An 18,677-nucleotide genomic window follows, 5' to 3' on the forward strand; every position below is an offset into this window, starting at 1 on the left:
GTCTGAGCTCGCCTCAGTGCATCTATGGTCTGAAGAGATGTCCAAGATAGGATAAGCATCAATAACCTTCCCCGTTCTGTCAGGATAAGGGTCACCATATTCTCTCAGCTACCTCACACTCACTGTATATCTGCTACAGCACCTACCCCAAAACGAGGCTCATGCTCCACCACTCTCACTGCCGCGTGCAGCAGCTTCCCTCTCTGCCTCTCGCCCTCTCTCTCGCCTTTTCAGTACCACCACAAGGCAACAGAATGTTCTCGAGAGTGCTGATTATGGAATGTTCCAGATAATGGTCCAAATAATTCCAATTTTCTGGAAAATATCAGTGCCCCAGTATGAAACTCATAAGGGGAAGTAGTAGAGATGTAAGCTTTTGTAAATCACATATTATGCAAATCCATCATGAGGCCATTGAGCCCTTCAAATGTGCTCTACCATTTAATAAGATCGGCGTTGATCTGATGCATTTTGCAATTCCATGTCACAGGAACTTTCAGTCATTGAAACCCCTGGGTTCCAGTCACTGACCAGACGACACTCAGGCACTTTTACCCCGGTTTTCTTCAAGCACCTGTTTGATGGCATTTCCCATGTAGATGGACTCTCCAAACAATGTATTCCATCAGTTTTATACTTCTATGTAATGGTAAGCACATTTTACATAGAGCAATCAAAAATATACACTTACTTGTGGAGATCGATATCAAATTTCAATTAATAATTCTGATTATTTCAATTGTCTCACCGTATTTTATTCAGCCCAAGACAGCTTCTAAAGCCTTGTCTCGTTATAAAGTACTATTTATAGCAGAGAACGATTTTATCCTCAACTGTTATCTTTACCGTTATCGAAATTGCACCTGTTTTCCTTGTTATGAAAGTTTCTCTTGCTTTTTGTCTTTGCCTTTTTCGGTCTGTAACAGTTACACAGTCTCCCACTCAGTTGTCTGGACGGCTGGTTTGTGATGCATAGGTATGTCAACAGTGCTGGTTCAATTCCCCACACTGACAGAGGTTACCACGAAGAGGGCGCTACCTCACCCCATCAGCCGAAGTCTGGTGACCCTCAGGTTAAACCTGCTCGAGTGGTCTCTCTCTAATGACAGAACAGTCCCATTGCCCTTTCGAACTGTACTCTATCACTGCTACATTTTAATTTTCTTTTCTATGTTATAATTTTGTTTTGCATTATATTCCTGTAGGTTTTATAATCTGTGTCATTTGGTACCACTGTCAGCATTCCCCCATACTGCATATTCCTGCCTAATAATCCTTGACTCCGTTGTTATTTATGAACCTTCCGTCTGTGCCTCATAAAAAAGAATTCAATATCTCTGTGTCCAATGCTGTGCGGGGAAGAGAGTTACAAAGAATCACAACACTGAGAAAACAAACATACAAATCATTTGAGATGATTTTCTGTATCCTTACCTGAGTAACGATATAATGACATTGGAAGCAGATCAGATATGGTACGCTTCACAAATTCCAACGATGAAGGGCTTATATGATGAAGGCTTTAACAGGTTACTCTTGGAATGAGAGCTGATCTTATTGATACATACAAAACCTTGCGGAGAGTGGAACAGGTAGATGCCCACTGGATGTTTGTATAGTCCAAACTTGTTGTCATTGTCATAGAATCTCTACAGTGTGGAAGCAGGACAGTCTGCCCATCGAATCCACATCAACTAACGAAGCAGCATCGCACACAGACCTGCCCCCCATGTAACCCTATATTTCTCATGACTAACCCACCTAACCGACACATCCCTGGACACGATGGGCAATCTAACATGGCCAATCCACTCTAAGCTGCATATCTTTGGTCTATGGCAGGAAACTGGGGCACTGGGAGGAAACCCTCACAGACACGTGGAGAATGTTCAAACTCCACATAGAGGTTAGCTCGAAGTTGCAATTGAACCCTTCCATTCCTGATGAAGAGCTTTGTCCGAAATGACGATTCTACTGCACCTCGGATGCTGCCTGACCAGCTGTACCTTTCCAGCACCACTCTAACCTAGACTTTGGAATTGAAACTAGCCGTTCTAACCACAGATCCACTATGCCCCTCTGTTAGATATATACGTTACTTATGTCTGATTAAAGAAATCTGCCTGACTTCTTCCTATCACTGAACCTGACCCAGTCTGAGACCTTTATCATCATCTTTTTCACCAATCTGGTCACAACTAAAATCTGTTGTGAGCAGTGGAGGAGAGGGACTTGAAAAGGAAATAGTGACACCCACCAACCTCAGTCAGAACCAGAGTTAAGAGAAACTCACGAAGTGGGGATTCATTCAAGTGGGAATTCTCTAACCCAGAAGTTTGGGATTGCTGAATCTTTATATTATACCAAGGCTGGCTTCGTCTGATTGTCCATAGACAGGTAAATCAGGGATAATGGTGCATGGAGAGATAAGTGCAGCTGGGACCACAATGAGATGAACCATGACCTTATTTACTGGTGGAGTAGTGTCAACGTGTCGAATGGCCATCTCGTGTCCCTCAGCCCTATGTTCTCATGTTCCATTCATCCCTGCGGACTTGTGACACAGGAGCAGGTCGAGGCCACTCCAATGGTTAGGTGTAATTTCGGAAATGTTCTTGGAAAATCCAAGCTGGGTCAGGAAGTGACCCTCAGGCCCCCTCAATCCCTCTTTCCAGGCTTCCCCTCTCTGTAATTTCTGCTCGAAATGTGGGTCATGTTACAGACCCAGATTCGCTGTGAATACAGCCCCCAATCCAAGCCAGTGTTAACAGAAACAAATCCTCTGTTCTCCCTGAATGCAACATTGTACAACACGACCTCTCGGAAAATGACCATTTTCCAACAGCATAACTTTAGAACGTTACAAATGGGAACATGCGTGGGTCATTCGGCTCCTCGAGCCTGCACTGTCCGTCAGTAAGAACATGGCTGATCTATTCCACGGCTCAACTCCACTTTCCTGCTAACCCCTTGTATCCCTCAACTCACTGATGTGTCAAAAACCAATCCACCCCGACTGTAAGTCCATTCAGTGACCCAGCCCCCACAACTGTCTGGGTTAGGGAGTTCCGGATATTCAATATCTTCTAAGAGGAGACATTTACTAACATCTCCTGCTGAAATCGATATCCTTAATTCTGTATCTATGTCCCCGAGTTCGAGACTCTGCCCAGGAATGGAACCACATTCTCAACATCTACCTTGACAAGCCCCCTCTGTAACTTGTACGTTTCAGTCATATCACCCTCATTAATTTCAACCACAATGAATAAACGCCTCACCATTTTAGATGTACTCAATAATTGAACCCTTTTATCCCAGGAACCCGCCTAATGAAATAAACTAGTTACTTGCAGCTTCACCATGCTGACTTTATGGTTCTTTCACAGAAACACCCCATCCCTTTCTACTGCTCTTTGGTTTGGGAGTCCTCTTCATTAAGCAAAAACCTGCATTTTGGTTCTCAGTGTAATCCCCACACGCGGATGTATGTTGCACCCCTGCTCCCGCCATCAGGCTATCAGTGTAGATTGTAAATAAGTGAAGCTACCGGCCTGATATTTGTGATAAGCCAGTAGATACGTCTTTGTCAGAAAGATTGACTAATCCTAACTCTCCGATTTCTATGTGCTAACCAACCGTCATCCAATACTAATGCTTTATCCAGCATGCTATGACCTTCTGTATTGTGTAAGAACCTTAATCTTGTGATAACATGTGGAAAATTTCTGGAAAGCCTTGTGTCGACAAGCGCCCCTTCATGACGTGTACTTGTTAGATTCTCAGGGATCTCCAGAAAAACTTTGCTTGATCTTACAGACAAAATATAGACCCCCTTTCACAAAACCATGCTGACACTGTGTGAAGCTTTTCTAAATGCCCTGCAATTCCTTCCTTAATAACAGACTCTCGTAGATTCCCAGCAATAATGGTGAGGCTAAATGGTTCCTGCTTCCTGTCTCGCTCCTTTCTTGAAGACAGGATCCACATTGAAGGTTCTCCAGTTTCACTGGAACACTCTTGCAATCCAGAGAGTGATGAAATATTTCACACAGTGCCACCAGTCACTCTGAAACCACTTCTACTAAAGCCAGCTATGAATTACTGCTCACCTGCCTACCGCTAATCGTATCTGTTTGTTAAAAAACCCTTGTGCCTATTGGTTAGAGCCAGTTCAAGAACACCCCTCCTATTACCATTTTGTTTATATCATTGAAATGCTTACAGTGCCTTCCCCTGTCAGGAATGAATGTAAAATGCTGGTGTAAGCTATCTGTCTGTTCCCAGTAGCCAGTTCCCCAGTCACACCCTCTAAATGTCCTCAATATACTTTCCCGACTTTATTTCTACCAAATGTCACACACTCACCTTGAACATATTTTCATATACACGGAAAAGCTCGAAATGCTTGCTTTTGTATTTCTTGCTAATTTAATTACATCATGTCTTTTCTTCCTTTTCTTCGCATTCTAGATTCACACAGTCATATGGCACACAAACAGACCCTTTGTTCTAACTTGTCCATGCTGGCCAGGTTTTCCAAAACGAACTAGACCCATCTGCTTGCACGGGTCCCATATGAGTCCAAACATTTCCTATTCATATGTTTGTTCAAATGTCTTTGAAATGTTATAGCTGTACTGGCATCTACCACGTTTCCTCTGGCATCTCATTCCAGACTCACACCATTCTCTGCGTGAAAACGTTGCCCATTTGTCACTTTTAAATCTTCCCCCTTTTACCTTAAACCTATGTCCTCTATGTTGAACTCTCCTGCCCTGTGTAATAGCCCTTGACTATTCACCCTATCAATGACATCCATGATATTATATACTTCTAGAATGTCACCCCTGAACCTCCTACACTCCATCTGATACGAACGTCAAGTATGTCATTTAAAGATAAGCACTGCAAATTTGAAACAATATCCAAAATGACAGGTAAACAAACATCATATTGTGATTAGTTTTCCTCTGTTACAATACTCAGGCTGCATGAAACGCTTACTCGTGCCAAGAAGAAGTCAAACACCTGAATTCCTTTTTCGAAAGGGGATGATGATGTCAACAGTGAAAACATTTCTCTGGCCAGATCTTTGTGAGAAACGGAATTATTGTACCTGACGGACAGCATGCAGTTCCCTTCAGCAGAGTAAGATCAAGGCTAAGTATACTTTTAGAAATTTGGATTAACTGTTCATTCAGTGCAAAGGGGGAGAGGTGTTTTCAATTAGGTTTATTGCAAGAATAAAATTTTCTGGAATGAGATGTGACTGGGAGGTGTAAAACAGCAAGAATGGTGAGGCCGAGACACACTGAGACCAGAGGCAAAGTGGCAGCACAAAACTCAGCTTGATGCTAGTACAGGGAAGGTAAACTTGATCAGAGAGTTTCAGGTGAAGTGGGCAGGGTCCATAATGTGAGAGAATGTACTCTGTAATTTGAGAGGGAGAACCTGCGATCAGGAAGGGGAGACGAGCAGGGAAGTGGATGGAGCAGCAATGGCAGGGGTTTCTGGGGGGGGGGGGGGGGCGGGGAATTGAGGAAGCACAGCTGAAATGCATACCGAGCATCTGCTTCTGATCCCTAAAATAAACATCCTAAACCCAGCCCTACACTGATATTCATCAAATTGTGATTGAATAGTATCCTTGACAGCTTTTGACAACCACGGATGGCTCATCACCTTATCGAGTCCTTCTTTTTGAACAAAAACAATAATTTCTGAGTAGTATGGGATATCTGCTCGAATGTATGCCCATGTATACCCACTGACCTTCCTCTGGGTCTACTTTCACATCCCGCTTCAGAGCAGGTGTGAGAGAGAAAGCCTCAATTTAGATGTCTCTTTATTTTCAATCATTCAGGGGGAACGTCTGCATGTGGCTAAACACATGATCAGCGGAGGCTGACTCCATTCTTCGAGTTTCTCGGTCTCTATTGTTACTGGTTGATGATGCCACATTCCAATGAACTGCCTGTGATGTGACTTCCTTTTCCTTTAAACCAGAAACCCCCAAACTCCTGTTAAAGGACCTTCAGCTGTCACTGTCCCATCTCCCTCACTTCTGCCCTCAAACCATCCCATCCTTCCCAGAAAAAATGATAGCTCTCCCCTTGTCCTCATTTCCTACTGCATTAGATTCCACATTCGCAGAATCATTCTCCACAACTTCCACCACCTCCAGCAGGACACCACCATCAAGCACATTTTCCCCTCCCGTCCACTGTCAGCATTTCACAGGGACTGTTCCCTCTGTGACACCCTCCTTCACCCCGAATACTTCCCCACTCCTTCCATGGCACCTTCCTATGCAATTGCAGAAGCTGCAACACATGCTCATTCACCTCTTCCCTCCTCGCTGTCCAAGGACCCAATCACATTTCTCAGGTGAAGCAGCATTTCCCTTTTACTCTTTCGATCCGGTCTCCTGTCATTGATGCTCATAATACAGTCTCCTTTACACTGGGGAGACCAAACAGAGACTGTTTGAGGAACACTCTCACTCTGTAGGAATAACCATGACACTCTCATTGCTTCCCATTTGAATAACCTACTTTGATCTCATGCTAACGTATCGGTGCAATGTTCCAACGAAGCACAACCCCAGCTTGAGTAACACTTCACTTTACACTTTGGTACGTTTCCACCCAGAGGAGTTAATATTAAATTCCATAACCTCACAGCCTGAACCCATTCTGTTTCCTGGTTTCTCTATCTTCCTGGTCTCCCAATGATCTTGTTTATCTTATGCACAATACAAACAACCTATTTCTCCCATTCACACTTTAATTTACACCCATTTTACGTCAGTTTCTTTTTCACCACAATCAAAAACCCCTCCTCTGTGGCATTGCACCTCCACATGCTCTGTTTCCCATCATCCTTTGTCCACTTTTGTTCTGAAATTTAGTCATGCTGAACTTGAATCATTATCTCTGTTTCTCTGTCTCCACAGATGCAGCCAGACCTGCTGAGTTTCTCCAGCAATTTCTGATTTTGAAAAAGTTTCAAAGACGTGTGTCAAAGCTGCTGAAACGCCCTATCTAACATGTAGCACCATAAACCAGGAAGTGAACAATAATGAAGGATCACAAATTCAGTGCTAGACTGAGGAAGACACCAAGGAGCCTGACCAAAAGCGCACTTAATGAGAATTGATTATGATCACTTCACGATGAGGAGTCATTCACAGCACAAGCAAAGATGTTCATTATTAGACGGCATCAATCATCTCAGCCATGGGACATCACTGCAGGAGATCCTCCGGGTAGCTCCTTTAGAACAGGCATCTCCAATTTATCATCAAACAATCCCTACAGTGTGGAAGGAAGCCATTCAGCCAATTGAGTCCAAACTGAGCAGAAGTGGGGATATCGCTGAAGTTTGCATAATGTTTGCAAGACGTATGAAAGCTCATTCACTCCCTCCTGCCGTTACACAGGTAGAGAAGAAGTATGCTCACTCCCACACGTCACTTACACGGGATCAGAACGAGACCATTTCACACTTGGAATCACTTACGAAGTAACAGGCGGAGGTAATTCAGCTTCTCAAGCCACCAACACAAGAACGGGAAGATCTGAGAGATGCTCCGACATCAGAAACAAAAAGCGCAGGAACTGAACAGATAGACTGCTCCAAATTGAACTGCTTGGCTTAATTACTCATCGTACTTAAATGTTTTTCTGACAGAAGGAATGAAGCTGACATTTTCAGCCATTGCCCAAATTGTCTTCCATCTCCAAGAAAGCAGACCCATGGTCATCATGGAGGTCAGAAGCTGGTGAGGAATGGATGACTGTTTCAGAATGAAGTTATTTTAGCTGCTAATAGGATTGTTTACAAATGACAATCAATGCAGTGTCAGGCAGTAACTGTGCATAAAGTGTTCAGAGTCCATTCAGAGCCTGCACCTCTCTGTCAATCGACTCTGCTGATTCATGTAAACTATGGGGAATCAAACATTCAGTGAAAAGTATTGAATTTTCACCCGATTCAGCTAATTGAGTCATAATGAGTGTCCGTCTATAACCATCAAGTTTCAACTTCTTATTCTCTCACAGCGCTTCAGATTAAACACACAGTTACGGCACTCTCTCCTGATGGTACTATCATGCCAGGGTTCAGTCTGATGAAACTCCTTTGCATTGTCTCCGTGACAAAAAGATCATTATTTATAAAGCAGATTCTGTCTGTACACAAATACCCTAAAACTCAACAAAACCCTACCACTGGGAAAGCTATTATCCAATAGTGATCCATCTGATACCCAACGGGACTTCAGTCCAGAGAAAAACACTACTCTTCTCCTATCTCCATTACCCAATTTTTCATCCATATGGCATGTATTCCATCCCTACCTACCCATGGACTCGAACATTCCCCACTCACCTGTATTCATCCATGTGAAACGTCTGCTGAAAATTCGAATACTCCACTCCCATTGGTTCTCAATTGTTGATGTTTCAACGGACAATCTCGGCAAACCCGAGCAGGTTTATCAAAGATCATTTCCCTTTCCTGAATCTAGGCCGACTCTAACAAATCATATAATTATTCTCCAAGTGTTAAGTTGTCACATTCTTAGAACAGGCTACAATTATTTTTTTTTCCTCACAGCTGACATCAAGCTGTCCAGTATCTACTTTTCTGTGTTTTCTCTCCGATATATTTTAAATATTTAGTTTCACTATAGCTGTTTCCAGTCTGCAGGATCATTTCCAGAATCCAAGTAGCTTTGAAAAATAATCAAAAATTATTTTATTAGCTCTGTTGCTACCTCGTCAATACTCTTGGAAGTAGCTCATCAGATGCATCACCTTACAAACGGTCAGTTCAATGAGATATTCAAAGACACATGTTTTATTGAATCTAATTTACTTTAATTCACCTTTTATACCAGCCACTCTGTTTCCTAGTTTGTTTCTGTACCTTCCTCTGTGGAGACAGAATCAATACATTCCTCTCAGCGGGGCAGATGGCTTCTATCAGCGAGTGATACATCAGAGGACTGCACTCCGTAGATAATGGATATGTCACATACTCTTGCCTGGAAAGTTCCAGAATCAATCCAGTTCACTTCATGGTGAGTTTCAATACAGTCCTGTCCCTGGTGTGAGGCTACAGGTTATACTGAAGGAGGGTACAGAGTGGCCACCTCATATTTTAAACAAACTGGTTTCACATTTTACACTTGTAATGAGACTAGCTTAGACAAATGTTCCGGGAAATCGCAAGAAGGATAGTGCAGTGCCCTCCTCCTCCCTATTTACAGAGCTTCCCTCCTGTGTAGTCTCAGCTCCATTTGTTTACCATGGATCCAGACACTCTGTAAATGCAGTATCTAGACTGGTGTCACCAGACTCTCGGGTCTCCCTGAATGAACCCAGCAGCTGATAAAACAAACCCGGGAACACCATCCATAGAAACCCCGCTGAATTTACAATGATAGGAACAAGTCAAATCCCACGCCCATGGTACACTCTTTCAGTGTTGAAAATGCCTCTCTATCCTCTGTTTCTCTTCCTGACTGAGAAAGCGGTTGCATCTCTGCACAGTCCCACAGTCACAGTTCCTCTCTCTAAGGCAGTTGACAATGGAACATTGCGTTTCTCTATATCTCAGCAACTATGAGGACAGCACCAGTGTTGCTGATGGATTTGATCATCACAATCACAGAAGGGAGTCAGTGGGAACATGAATCACTTCAAACAGGGAGATACTTAAATGGCCGTGATATTCAATAATATGGGAAAAGGGACACGTGAGAATAACCTACCATTTTATTCTCCTTTCAGTTCATCATCAGCAATGCCTTTGCTCGCTTTTATTTCCTATCTCTTTCTAGCCATTTCTCCATCCATTCAATTCAAACCTTGCTCCCACCTCTCCCTCCAACTCAACCATCCAGGATAAATAATGTCATTTCCCAGTTGCTTTCCGTTGTGAAGCAGGGTCACTGGACTCGAAAGGTTATCTGTGTTTCTCCTCACAGAACCTGCCATACCTGTTGAGATACTCCAATACTTTCTGACACTGACGCATTTTATTTCAGATCTCCAGATCCACAGTTCCTTGGTTTATTTCACTTTTAATGCTGTTGTTTCCTGGGATGACAGCATCAACGGCAAGCGCAGCATTTGTTGTCCATCACTAATTGCCCTTGACTGTGAGGTAATTTGTCAAGACAATATGAAGCCAACAATTTTGTTGTGAATCTGAAGTCACACGAAGTGCAGACTGGGCAATAATGTTAAGGTTCTTTACCAAAGGCTATCAATGAAACATAAAAATAAACCCAGATGGTTTCTGTTTTCCATGAATGAAATTAGGTTTCATACCAAATTTTTTCTTTCGAATTTAAGCTCTGTTATCGGGTGTGTTAGGATTTTAAACACTGTGTTTGGAGTCATAGCCTCTGCCGCTGAATTACCCGTCCAGTTACATGATCACTCTGATACACAGTCCTTATTCCATAGTCGATACTCCCTATTCCCTGCCAGAGAGATTGGCGGGGGAATCAGTTTACATACCAACAAACAAAAGGATTTTAGGAAAAAAGAGAAAGGGAGATTGAGAAAAAAAATCACGTATGATCACAGGTGTTAGAATGCTGAAATGAAGAGAATTTGACAGTATCCTGCAACATGGGCCAGTATTCCCAGGAATGATGGATGAAGGGGATGCTAGTGTATTTTCAAATGATGCAAAGTCTTGACTGAGCATTTATTCTGCAGCTTTGTAACTGGGACTGGGGTCAGCAGAGTCTTCGACTCATTGGGCTGAATCTAACAATAATTTGTCTCAGTGACATTTTCATTGAGTGTGACAGAGGGATTGTCTGGCCGAGGCTGAGCTAGTTTCCTGGTGCTATCTTATCGAAATCACCACAATAAGTAGTCACCCCACCCCACGGTATCCCCTTCATTCAATACCAGCCCGATCCTCCCACCCATCATGGCTGTCGGTACTCAACATCGCATTGATGCCCCCGATACTCCATGACCCTTGGCATTGGTGCCATCTTTAAAAGGCCAATGGACACAAAGTTGAGCTTTATCAGTTCGGAGCTACCTAGAGCAGGGCAGAAAATGGGCAATTACACCATGATTCTTCAACAAGAGTACAGAGCTCCTGGTGGATGGGCGAGCACAGAGAAGGACCATTCTCTTCCCAGAGGAGGCGGCACCAACAGACCCACTGAGCATGGTCTGAGCTCAGTGCAGTATCTGCAGTCTGAGAAAATGTCCAGCAATACAGGACAAGCATCAACAACCTTCCCTGCTCTGTCAGGATAAGAGTCACTGTATTCTCTCTGCTCCCTCACACTCACGTATATCAGTTATAGCATCTACCCCCGAACAAGGCTCACTCTCCACCTTTCTCACTACTGCAGGAAGCACCTTCCCCCTCTCTCTCTATCTCTCTGTTGCCTTTGCAATACCGCCACATGTTGACAGAGTGCCAAATATGGAATACTCCAGATAATGTTCGAAATAATTCCCATTTTCAGGAAAATGTCGATGCCCCAGTAGGTAACATAGAATTGGAAGGAGTAGCGATGTACACATCTCAAATGACATACAGTTCAAATCCATCATGAGGCCGTTCAGCCCTTCAAACGTGCTCGAGATGAACTTATGGTTTTCTTAATTCCATGTTGGAGGAACTTTCAGTCAATCAACCCCCCTGGGTTCCTGACACTGAGCAGACGACACTCAGACACTTTTAATTCAGTTTTCTTCAAGCGCCTGTTGGAGGGCATTTCCCATGTGGACGGACACTCCAAACAATATATTGCATCAGCTTTATACTTTGACGCAACGATAAGTACATTTTACACAGAACAATCAATATATACACTTATTTTATGGTTATTGATATCCAATCAAATTTATTAATTCTGGTTATTTCACTTGTCTCACCTTATTGTATTCAGGCAAAGACAGCTTCGAAACAGTTGTCTCATTATAAAATACAATTTCTAGCAGAGAACGTTTTTATCCTCAGCCGTTATCATGACCTTAAACAGAATTGTACCTTTTTTCCATGTTATTAATTTTTTTCTTGCTCTTACTCTGTGACTGTTTCTGTCTGTAACAGTTACACAGTCTCCCACTCAGTTGGCTAAACAGCTGGTTTGTGATACACAGGGAGGCCAACAGCGCCGGTTCAATTCCCAAGACTAACAGAGATTAGCATGAAAGGGACGCTCTTTTAACCTCACCCCATCATCCGAGGTGTGGTGACCCTCAGGGTAAACTACCACGGGTGGTTGCCCAGTAATAACAGAGCAAACCCATGGTTTTTGGAACTCTATTCTATCATTGTCAACATTTTGAATTATTACCTTTGTTATAATTCTGTTTTGCATTATATACCTGGATGTTCTGACACTGTGTGGATTTGTACCACTGTCAGCCTTTCCCCGACATTGTACATTCCTGCACATTGCCCGATAATCCTTGACTCCATTGGTATTTATGAATCTGCTACCTGTGCCTCAGAAATATTCAATATCTCTGCCTCCAATGCTCTGCGGGGAAGAGAATTAAATAGACTCACAACACTGAGAAAACAAACATAAAAGTAATCTGTGTGGGAGAATTGTTTTTGTCTCCTTACCTGAGAAACAATATAATTACGTTAGAAGCAGTTCAGAGATGTTTGACTTCAGGTATTCCAGGGATGAAGTGCTTATATGACGGAGGCTTTAAAAGGTTACTCTTGGAATGAGAGGCGATCTGATTGAAACCTACAAGACTTTAAGGAGAGTTGATCAGGTAGATACCCCCTGGGTGTTTGTATAATCCAAACTTGTTATCATTATCATAGAATGTGTACAGTGTGGAGGCAGGACAGTTTGCCCATCGAGTCCACACCAACTCACCAATCATAATGGAAACCAGATCTGACCCTCCCCCCACCCCCCCCCCCCCCCCCCCCCCACCATGTAACCCTGCATTTCCCATGATTTACCCACCTTACCTATATATCCCTGGGTACTATGGGCAATCTAGCATGGCCAATCCACTCTAATCTGCACATCTTTGGACTGTGGGAGGGGACTGGAGCACTGGGAGGGAACCCACACAGACACAGGAAATGTTCAAACTTCACATAGACGTTCACCAGAGGTTGCAATTGAACCGAGCTCCTTGGTGATGTAAGGCAACAGTACTAACCATAAACCCACTATTTTCCTCTGTTAGTTCTATTAGTTACTTGCGTCTGACTAAAGAAATCTGCCTGACTTGTTCCTATCACTGAAGCTGACCCAGTCTGAGACCTTTATCATCTGCCACATCACCAACCTGGTTACATTTAAAATTTGTTGTGAGCAGTGGATGAGTGGGGCAAGAAAATTAAACAGTGACAGTTTCCAACCTCAGCCAGAGCAGGAGCGAGAAGAAATTCACAAAGTGGGAATTTATTCACGTGGGAATTCTCCTTCCCAGAAGTTTAAGATGGCTTAACCTTTATATTATATCGAGGCTGCCTTCATCTGATTGTCCACAGGCAGGTGAATCAGGGATAATGGTGAATGTCGAGAAAATTGCGGCTGGGACCACAATGAGATGAGCCACGTCCTTATTTACTGGTGTAGTCGTGTCAAAGTGCCGAATGCCACCTTGCGTCCCTCGGCCCTGTGTTCCGATGTTCCATTCAGCCCTTCGGACCTGCGACACAGGAGCAGATCGAGGCCACTGCGATGGTTAGGTGTAGTTTTGGAAATGTACACGCAAATTCCAGGTTGGTTCAGGAAATGACTCCCACCCACAATCCCTCTTTCCCAGGCTTCCCCTCTTTGTAACTTCTGCTCCAGATGTAGGTCATGTTACAGACCTAGATTCGCTGTGACAACAGCCCCATACCCGACCCAGCGTTAACTCAAACAAGTCCTCTGCTCTCCCTAGATACAACATTGTATAAGATGACTTCCAGGAAAATAACCAGTGACTTTCCAAAGGCACAAGGACGTAAGGAATGGGAACAGGAGTAGGCCATTCGGCCCCTCAAACCTGCACTGTTATTCAGAAGGACATGGCTGATCTACTCCACGGTTCAACTCCACTTTCCTGCTAAACCCTTATATCCCTCAACTCGCTGATATGTCAAAACCCTTTCCACCCTGTCTGTAAATATATTCATGACCCAGCCCCCATAACTGTCTGGGTTAGGGTATTCCAGATATTTACTACTTTCGGAGAGGAGACATTTCTTTACATTCCAGTTTGAAATCGATATCCCTTATTCTATGTCCCCGAGTGCGAGACTCTGCTCAGGTGTGCAGCCACGTTCTCAACATCTACCTCGCCAAACCTCCTCTGCATCTTGTACGCTTCAGTAACATCACATTCATTCATTTCAACCACAATGAATAATCGTCTCTCCATTTTAGATGCAGTCAATATTTCAATCCTTCAACCCCAGGATCATGCCTAATGAACCAACCCAGTTATTTGCTGCAACAGCATACTGGCGTTATGTTTCATACATAGTAACATGTCAATTCCTTTGTATTGCTCTTTCGTTTGGGAGTCCACTGCATTAAGTAAAATCCTGCGTTTTGGTTCTCAGTCTCATCCCCAAACTCGGATGTATGTTGCACTGAGCTCCCGCCATCAGTCTGTCAGTGTAGGTTATAAATAACTGAACCTAGCGGACTGATATTTGTGGTACTCAGTAGATACATCTTTATCATAAATCGATGAACCCTGACTCTCCGATTTTTATTTGTTCACCAATCGTCATTCCATGGTAATACATTACCCGTCATCGTATGACCCTCTGCTTAGTGTCAAAACCTTTATGTTTTTAATACCTTGTAGAAAATCTTTGGAAAGCCTCGTGTCTACCAGTTCGCCTTTATTGAGACTGATTGTGACATTCTCAGGGGTCTCCAACAAATCTTTGTATGATTTTACAAGGCAAAATATATCTTCACTTTCACAAAACCATGCTGACTCTCCGTGAAGCTTTTTGAAATGCCCTGCAATTCCTTCCTTAAGAACAGACTCCAGCAGATTCCCAGCAATAATGGTTCGGCTAAATGGTTCCTGCTTTCTGTCTTGCTCCTTTCTTGAAGACAGGCGCCACACTGGAGGTTCTCCAGTTTCGTTGGAACATTCCTGCAATCCACAGAGTTATGGAATATTTCACACAGTGCCACCAGTCACTCTGTCACCACTTCTTTTAATCCAACTATGAATTACTGCTGACCTATCTACCCTTAGTCTTATCTGTTTGTTAAAAACCTTGTTTCTTTTGATAAAAACAGTTCATGAACTTCCCTCCTAGTACCAATTTTATTGTGCCATTGAAATAGTTACAGTACCTTCCCTTTGAGGAACGATGTCAGATAATGGTGTAAAATATCTGCCTGTTCCCTCCAGCCAATTTCCCAATCACACCCGCCAAATATCCTCAATATATTTTCATGACTTCATTTCTACCCAAGGTCAACATCATATCTTTTATTCATTTTCCCTCGCTTTCGAGACTCAAACAGTCATATAGCGCACAAACAGACCCTTTGATCCAACTTGTCCATGCTGGTCAGTTTTTCCAAACTTAACTAGTCCCATCTGCTTGCATTTGGCCCATATTCCACAAAACATTTGCCATTCATACGTTTGTTCAAATGTCTTTGAAATGTTTTAGCTGTGCATGCATCTACCACTCTCTGCCTGGCAGCTGATTCCATACACACATCCACCCTCTCAGTGAAATGGTTGCCCCTTTGTCCCTTTTATATCTTCCCCCTTCCACCTTAAAGCTATGTCCTCTATGTTCAACTCCCCTTCCCTGTGGAAAAGTCCTTTGCTATTAACCCTATCCATGCCTCTCTGGATTTTATACACTTCTGTAATGTCAGCCCTCAACCTCCTACAGTCCAACTGTTATTAACTTCAAGAACAAGCATTTAAAGATAAACACTGCAAATGTGACACAGTATTAAAAATGACAGATAAACAACACTCAGCCCAAACTTAATACTGTGATGTTTTTTTTCTCCATGGTACAATACTAAGGAAGCATGAAACTCCTACTGGTGCCAATAAGAATGTAAACAAAAGAAATCCTTTGCATGAAAAAGTGATGATCTCGACAGTGAAAAAATTTATGTGGTCACGTCTGTGTAATATCACATGGTCCACATTCTCCCTCCTGGTCCGTGCCCTTTTGTTGCTGACGAGCTGCCCTTGTCTTCCTCTCAATTGAGAGAACGTCTTTCCACTACTCACACCTTAACTAAAGTCCCATTTACACTATTTTCTAGTTCACCGCAGCTAAAAGCCCACTTACCTTTTGACACACCGTCTTTTCCCTGTCATTCATTCCCCCACCTCTGTCAATGGATTAAAATCCAAGTTTCAAATCCTTTTTAGTTCTGAAGAAGAATCACGCTGGACTTGAAACGTTAACTCTGTTTCTCTGTCTCTGCGGATATATTCACACATGTTGGGTTTCTCCAGAAATGAATAGGCACAACACAGATTTTCATTAAACAAATAACTATGGATACTGGAAATAAAAATTCAAACATTGCTGGAGAAACTGGGAGCTTTGTGAAAGGGTCACTGGACCCGAAAGATTAACTCTGCTTTCACTCCACAAGATGCTGCCAGACCTGCTTAGTTCTTCAGCAAATTCTGTTTTGAACAAGTTCCAAAGACAAAGGTCAAAGCTGCTCAAATGTCTTGTCCAGCATGGAGCGTCTTACAACAGGAAGTGAGCTGTAACACATGGTGCACAAATTCATAGGTTCTGAAACTGCATATGGCTGGCACTACAGAGCTCTTAATCATGATCGGGGAGAACAACCAGAGGAAAACACATCCACATCAAACACAGAAGATGGCATTACAGGAAAGGAAAAGATTCAGATACATAAGTTAAAGGTTTGTGTATTGCAACAAAGTGGAGGCGTAACGCTAGGGAGAAACCCTCAGCAGAATGAGAATATGAAAATGTGACCACATAGAAAAATGGTTAGGTCACTGTTTACGGAGCTGATGGGTGAGTGGGTCTCGGTGTAAAGTGGGGGACAGTCAGTAGAATTAAATTGAAGATTTGGTAGCTCAAACTGGGTTATCATGTGAAGCTGTAGACCACAGCAGCAGTACAAGTAGAACTGCATTCAACCACAATCTGTAATTTTTCCCCTGGATAATCCATCAGTCTACCATTGCCATCAAGCCGATCCATGTTTTAGTGACGAGTGTGTGTGAATGTTGTAGAGTCAGAACCATGTGTACGTAAACCTGATGACAATGCACTTGACTGGTTAAATTCCAAACAGCAGGACTAACATCGGATGGAGAGGGGGAAATTATCTCAAGACTAAAAGGTCAGATCTAAGCTCTGCAATTCTGCCACATCCAAGCATAAGTGTCGATGGACTGTTAAAGAACTCATTGGAGGAGATGTCTCCATAACTATCCCCATTCTAAGTAATGGAACAGCACTGTACATCAGTGTAAAAGACAAGGTTGTGGTATTTGCACCATCCTCAGCCAGAAGTGTCGAGTCGATGATCTACCTCACCCTCGCCATGATGCCCACAGAATCACAGATGCAAGTCTTTAATCAACTCGATTCTCTGCACCTGACATGAAGAAACAGCTGGACACAGTATATAGGATCAAAGCAATGGGCCTTGTCACCATTCCTGCAGTCGGACTGAAGACTTGTGATGCATATAAAGCCATGTCCTTTGGGGAAGCTGTTTCATTCCAGCTCCAAGTCTGACATCTCCCTGGCAATGTGAAAAATTACTCAATTATATGCAGTCCTCTAAGAGGAGAATAATTGCAATCTGACGAATTCCCACGTCCGCAGTCCCATCACGATAGTCACATTGGTGGGAGTTCTCGTTGACAGAGCTGTCAAGCAGCACCTTCTCAGTGTGGTTTCTGATGGGTCCCCATGTGGAAATGGTGTTGTGGAAATGTCACTGGATTACTAATCCAGACCAGGTTAATGATCTAGCCACGGTGGAAAGTTAGAAAAAAACAATTAATAAAACTGCTGCCTCACAGCGCCAGAGACCCGGGTTCAATTCCCGCCTCAGGCAACTCTATGTGTGGAGTTTGCACATTCGCCCCGTGACTGCGTGGGTTTCCTCCGGGTGCTCCGGTTACCTCCCACAATCAAAAAATGTGCAGATCAGGTGAATTGGCCGTGCTACATTGCCTCTAGTGTTAAATGTAGGGGAATGGGTCTGAATGGGTTGATCTTTGGAGGGTCGGTGTGGACTTGTTGGGTCTGTGGCCTGTTTCCACACTATAAGTAATCTAATCTAAAAATATCGAGAAATGTGGTGTCAGTAACAGTGACCTTGAAGCCAATGTCGATTGTAAACACCAATTTCCTTCCCTAATGTACTTTCAGGAAGTGAATCCCCCCTGCCTTCCTGGTCTGGCCTAAAAGTGACTCCAGGCTCACAGAGAATTGAGAAACTCTACAATGGTCTCTGAAATGATCAAGCAAGACACTCAATTGTATCAAACTGCTCCGAGGTCTTAAAGAATAAACCCAGACACAACACCCAGCACCAAGCTAGATTTCGGAAAAAGGAATGGAAAACACAGTGCTGTCGACCGGACAGATGTTGCCTTCCTAATTTTTGAAAGCTTGTGACATCAGCTACAGAGCTTCACCACAGACTG

Source organism: Chiloscyllium punctatum, chromosome 13 (genome assembly GCF_047496795.1).
Source record: "Chiloscyllium punctatum isolate Juve2018m chromosome 13, sChiPun1.3, whole genome shotgun sequence".
Taxonomy (NCBI): domain Eukaryota; kingdom Metazoa; phylum Chordata; class Chondrichthyes; order Orectolobiformes; family Hemiscylliidae; genus Chiloscyllium; species Chiloscyllium punctatum.